Genomic DNA, 6,000 nt, shown 5'->3' with positions numbered 1-6,000 from the left:
CTCTACTTCTCTTACCCTCCATAACACAGTCCATTAATCTCCTAGGTAACCTATCCTCCTCCATTCGCCTCACATGACCCCACCACCGAAGCCCGTTTATGCGTACAGCTTCATCCAACGAGTTCATTCCTAAATTAGCCTTTATCTCCTCATTCCGAGTTCCCTCCTGCCATTATTCCCACCTGTTTGTACCAGCAATCATTCTTGCTACTTTCATGTCTGTTACTTCTAACTTATGAATAAGATATCCTGAGTCCACCCAGCTTTCGCTCCCATAAAGCAAAGTTGGTCTGAAAACAGACCGAAGTAAAGATAGTTTTGTCTGGGAGCTGACTTCCTTCTTACAGAATACTGCTGATCGCAACTGCGAGCTCACTGCATTAGCTTTACTACACCTTGATTCAATCTCACTTACTATATTACCATCCTGGGAAAACACACAACCTAAATACTTGAAATTATCGACCTGTTCTAGCTTTGTATCACCAATCTGACATTCAGTTCTGTTGGATTTCTTACCTACTGACATCAATTTAGTCTTCGAGAGGCTAATTTTCATACCATACTCATTGCACCTATTTTCAAGTTCCAAGATGTTAAACTGCAGGCTTTCGGCACAGTCTGCCATTAAGACCAAGTCGTCAGCATAGGCCAAACTGCTTACTACATTTCCACCTAACTGAATCCCTCCTTGCCATTTTATACCTTTCAGCATATGATCCATGTAAACTACAAACAGCAAAGGTGAAAGATTACAGCCTTGTCTAACTCCTGTAAGTACCCTGAACCAAGAACTCATTCTACCATCAATTCTCACTGAAGCCCAATTGTCAACATAAATGCCTTTGATTGATTTTAATAATCTACCTTTAATTCCATAGTCCCTCAGTATAGCGAACATCTTTTCCCTCTGTACCCTGTCATATGCTTTCTCTAGATCTACGAAACATAAACACAACTGCCTATTCCTCTTGTAGCATTTTTCAATTACCTGGCGCATACTGAAAATCTGATCCTGACAGCCTCTCTGTTGTCTGAAACCACACTGGATTTCATCCAAATTCCTCTCAACGACTGATCGCACCCTCTCTTCCAAGATGCCTGTGAATACTTTGCCTGGTATGCTAATCAATGAGATACCTCGATAGTTGTTGCAATCCTTCCTGTTCCCTTGCTTATAGATAGGTGCAATTGCTGCTTTTGTCCAATCTGAAGGTACCTTACCAACACTCCACGCTAATTTGACTACTCTATGAAGCTATTTCATCCCTGCCTTTCCACTATACTTCACCATTTCAGGTCTAATTTCATCTATACCTGCTGCCTTATGACAATGGAGTTTATTTACTATCCTTTCCACTTCCTCAAGCATAATTTCACCAACATCATTTTCCTCCTCCCCATGAGCTTGACTGTTTGCAACACCACCATGATGATTTCCTTTTTCATTGAGAAGATGTTCAAAATATTCCCTCCACCTCTCCAGTGATTCCCAGGGATCTGTTATGAGTTCACCTGAATTACCTGAATTACTCAAAATACTGTTCATTTCCTTTTTCCCTCCCTTCCTAAGATTCTTTATTACTGTCCAGAAAGGTTTCCCTGCTGCTTGACCTAGCCTTTCCAGGTTATTACCAAAATCTTCCCACGACTTATTTTTGGATTCAACAACTATTTGTTTCGCTCTGTTTCTTTCATCTACGTACAAATCCCTGTCTGCCTCGGCCCTTGTTTGGAGCCATTTCTGATAAGCCTTCTTTTTACGTTTACAGGCTGCTCTCACTTCATCATTCCACCAAGACGTTCGCCTTCTCCCATCTTTACACACAGTTGTTCCTACGCATTCCCTTGCTGTTTCTACTACAGCATCCCTGTATGCCACCCATTCACTCTCTATATCCTGAACCTGCTTACTGTCGACTGTTCGAAACTTCTCACTAATCATATCCATGTACTTCTGTCTAATTTCCTCATCCTGGAGATTTTCTACCCTTATTCGTTTGCAGACAGATTTCACTTTCTCTACCCTAGGCCTAGAGATACTTAGTTCACTACAGATCAGATAATGGTCTGTATCATCGAATTTCCCCGAAAAACTCGTACATTCCTAAAAGATTTCCTGAATTCAAAGTCTGTTAAGGTATAGTCTATTATGGATCTGGTACCCCTAGCCTCCCATGTGTAGCGGTGAATAGCCTTATGCTTGAAGAATATATTTGTAACAGCTAAACCCATACTAGCACAGAAGTCCAGCAAACGCTTCCCATTCCCATTAGCTTCCATATCTTCCCCACATTTACCAATCACCCTTTCGTATCCTTCAGTTCTATTCCCAACTATCGCATTGAAATCGCCCTTTAGCACTATTCTATCCTTGCTGTTGACCCTGACCACGATGTCACTCAATGCTTCATAAAACTTGTCAACTCCATCCTCATCTGCACCCTCACATGGTGAATACACGGACACAATTCTTGTCCTAATTCCTCCCACTGACAAATCTACCCACATCATTCGCTCACTTACGTGCCTAACAGAAACTATGTTGCGTGCAATGGTATTCCTGATAAAGAGCCCTACCCCAGACTCTGCCTTTCCCTTTCTAACACCTGTCAAGTACACTTTACAATCTCCTATCTCTTCCTCCTTATCTCCCCTTACCCGAATATCACTTACTCCTAGCACATCCACATGCATCCTCTTTGCTGACTCAGCAAGTTCTACCTTCTTTCTTCCTTAAGCCCCGTTAATATTGATAGCTCCCCATCGAATTCCATTTCGTTCGCCAAATTGTTTCCAAGGAGTCCCTCGCCTGTCAAATGGGAGTGGGACTCCATTACTCCCATGGGTACGAGGCTTGCTTAAAGTGTTCTGAGCTCGGTAAATTCATGAAGCAGGCTGCTGCCCTACTTGCACATAGTCCAAGTGAGGATCTCTCCTCTAACGGGTTATGGACCACCGGTGAATTGTGTAGTCCTGGCCGCCTGAGCACAAGGAGGGCCACGACTCAGAATATGTCCGAGATCCCCACTCCCATTCCATAGCAACTGGTATCCCGACGCTCAGGACCACTTACTACGCCACTCAGCCGTTAACCATGGTTCACGAACTAGGACCTGACTACAGTAACCCACAAACATGAACCATACTACAAAATTAAAGTTAATTCAAAACTTTAACAAAGGTCATATTTTTTTAAAACGCCAAACATAACAATTTACATATACAATTTCAATCAATAACAACAAGTCAACAAGCCAGGTACAATACCGTGAGAAGCAACGATTTAGATACAATATAAGAAATTTTCACGAGGTGAAATAACAATGAACAGATCAAGTACAAAGGTAAATTTACAGTTTCCGGACCTTTACAAGTTCTGGGTTTCGAGCCCGAAGATTAAACTTTCTGAGCCCTCAGCTCACAACCACAAATTACCAAAGAGCAGAAATCCCTTAATTACATGGAGCACTTGCCCCCACCTAGTAAGCCTCCTAGAGGCACCTTTATCACATCGGAAAGAGCTGACACACTCTCAATCTTTCAAGCCTATTAAAGGCAACACAATGCCTTACAATCACTTGCCATTGAGGCGCAACTTACAAAATTAAACAGGGGTATCTCGTACCCAGCCTAGAGGGCCTTAAAGATAAATAATAGGTTACTCAAATGGCCCAAAATACCAATATGAATGGAGGCGTTGTTCGTGCTCCTATATGAAACCTTATAAAACCTAATGGGCACTAGGCCTATTATAAAGGGGCTATTCCCAAACTATGGAGGTGACTCGTATCAACAAGATTTTAACACATTATGAAGGAATAGAAGAACGGTTACGAAAACGTAGTCACCTCAAATTCAAAATGAAGGGAAGCTCGAGAGGGTAAATCACTCTCTATCCCCGAATTACAGTTAGAGATGAATGAAGTTTTTACAAGGATGAAAAAGGCCTACATACTTTAAAATATAGGTTACATATTAAACGTTTCGAACCTTCCCCGCGAGTTAAACTGCTGATCTAGCAAGAAATAAAGATGTTGAACGGCCATTACCTTGTTGAAGATCTGCTGCCTGAAGAAAGAGGCGCTTCCCGCCCCCTGCAACATATCCAGACACTAAGCTAGATGTTATTCGAGTGACGAAAAGCCGAGAAAATCAGCGGTTTTTAAGCTCTCGTGGAAGATTCGAGACCTTTCAGGAATAAGTAAGTCACAACCCCTGAATTTTATTGGTTAACATCAAAGTTACACACAAGTCGGAGAAGAAACACATCATTGGTGGAAAATTAATTACAGAAATTTAGGATTGGTTAAATTCAAAACTGGCGGAAATAAATCTTAATATTGCTAACCCAAAAATGAAAAGAACAAAATTTATTAAAGACAAAACTTTTGAATACGAAATTTCTTCAAAAGGTTCATTCACTTCGCACCAGGGTGCATGACCATAGAATATTTTTTGTAGAGACATCTGTGAGGGAATGTCCACACTTCTGGAGCCATAGGAAACAAACATGTTGAAATACACAGTACTGACAACTTAGTAATCCCAAAATTTATAGTGGTGACATCTTCTGAGAAAACTCATGAATTAATACAGTTCTAAATGTTCACAGTTTCTCCTGTATAGGAGGATTTATTGGCTGAAGATTTAAATTGCGGCGTAGAGGTGTACCGTCCGGTAAAATTATTATTATTATTATTATTATTATTATTATTATTATTATTATTATTATTATTATTATTACTATTATTAGTGTTCCGAGGTATCTGTGGAACAGCAGAGGTGAAAGAAGGTGCGGGGGTGAACAGGTCTCAAGCTACGAAATTAAAGTTAATTTAAAATTTAACAAGGTTATATTTTCTTTGCAAAATCAAGAAATAACAAGCATGGCAGGTACAGAGTAGCAAGGCAACAAAAGTACAACTACAGTATTTACAGGATTTGGGCTTCGAGCCCCGAACTCACAATTCTTGAGCAATTAGCCCAACTTTACCCCAAAACAAGTTTCAACAGAGGGGCAGAAAACCCCATTCATGCCCAGGAGCACTTGCTCCAAATTACACAGAAAAGCCTCCTCGAGGCATACAACACTCAATTTTCAAGAAAGAGCCACTCGCTCTCAAACCTTAGCCTATCAAAGGCCACACCAAATTCCACTTTCAAGTTGTCCTCCACGGACACGAAAACAGGGGTAAAATACCCAACCTACTGAGGCCTATTAAGAGAGAAAAGGTTAATTACATGGCCTCTAAAATACCAATTTGAGAGGAGGCGATCTGCACTCCTAATACATTTTGTTTAAAACCTAATCTGGCTCTAGGCCGCTAATGCAAGGGCTAATCCCATATTAAAGAGGTGACTTTAGAAAGAAACAATTTACATTACGTTAAGGAAGAATTGGTTGTGAAAAATAAGTTCACCCCAAAACAATATGAGTGGGAGCTCGAGCGGGTTAAGCACTCTCTATCCCAATATGTAGGTTAAAAGAGAATAGATACTAAGAGTCTTTACATTTTAGGAAAAAGTTACATGGTGGAAAAGCTTCGGACCCGCCCCGAGAGTTAAACTGCTGAGCTAGCAAGAAAAGAAGTTATTAAACGGCCATTACCTTGTGGATGAACTGCTGCCCGAAGAAAGAGGCGCTTCCCGCCCCCTGCTATGTACTTTACACACTGAAAGATGTTACTGAAGTGGCCCAGAGACCCTAAAATCAGCAGTTTATATACTCTCGCGGAAAGTTCGAGGCGTTACTGGAATGAGAACACCCTCCCACAAGGATTTTATTGGTTCACCAAGAAAACCCCTACACAATACGAAGAAGAAACACGTTATTGGTGGAAAATCAATTCGAGAAATTCGGGATTGGCTAAATTCAAAACAAGGGGAAAGAAAGGGTTAATATTGCCAACTTAAACAATGACTGAAAGAAATTTAACAAAGAACAAACTTATGAATTCAAAATTTCTCCAAAAACATGTTTCTTTCACTTCGCACTAG

This window comes from Anabrus simplex, chromosome X, assembly GCF_040414725.1.
Source record: "Anabrus simplex isolate iqAnaSimp1 chromosome X, ASM4041472v1, whole genome shotgun sequence".
Classification (NCBI taxonomy): domain Eukaryota; kingdom Metazoa; phylum Arthropoda; class Insecta; order Orthoptera; family Tettigoniidae; genus Anabrus; species Anabrus simplex.
The sequence above is the reverse complement of the archived record's forward strand: the minus strand, read 5'-3'. Positions refer to the sequence as shown.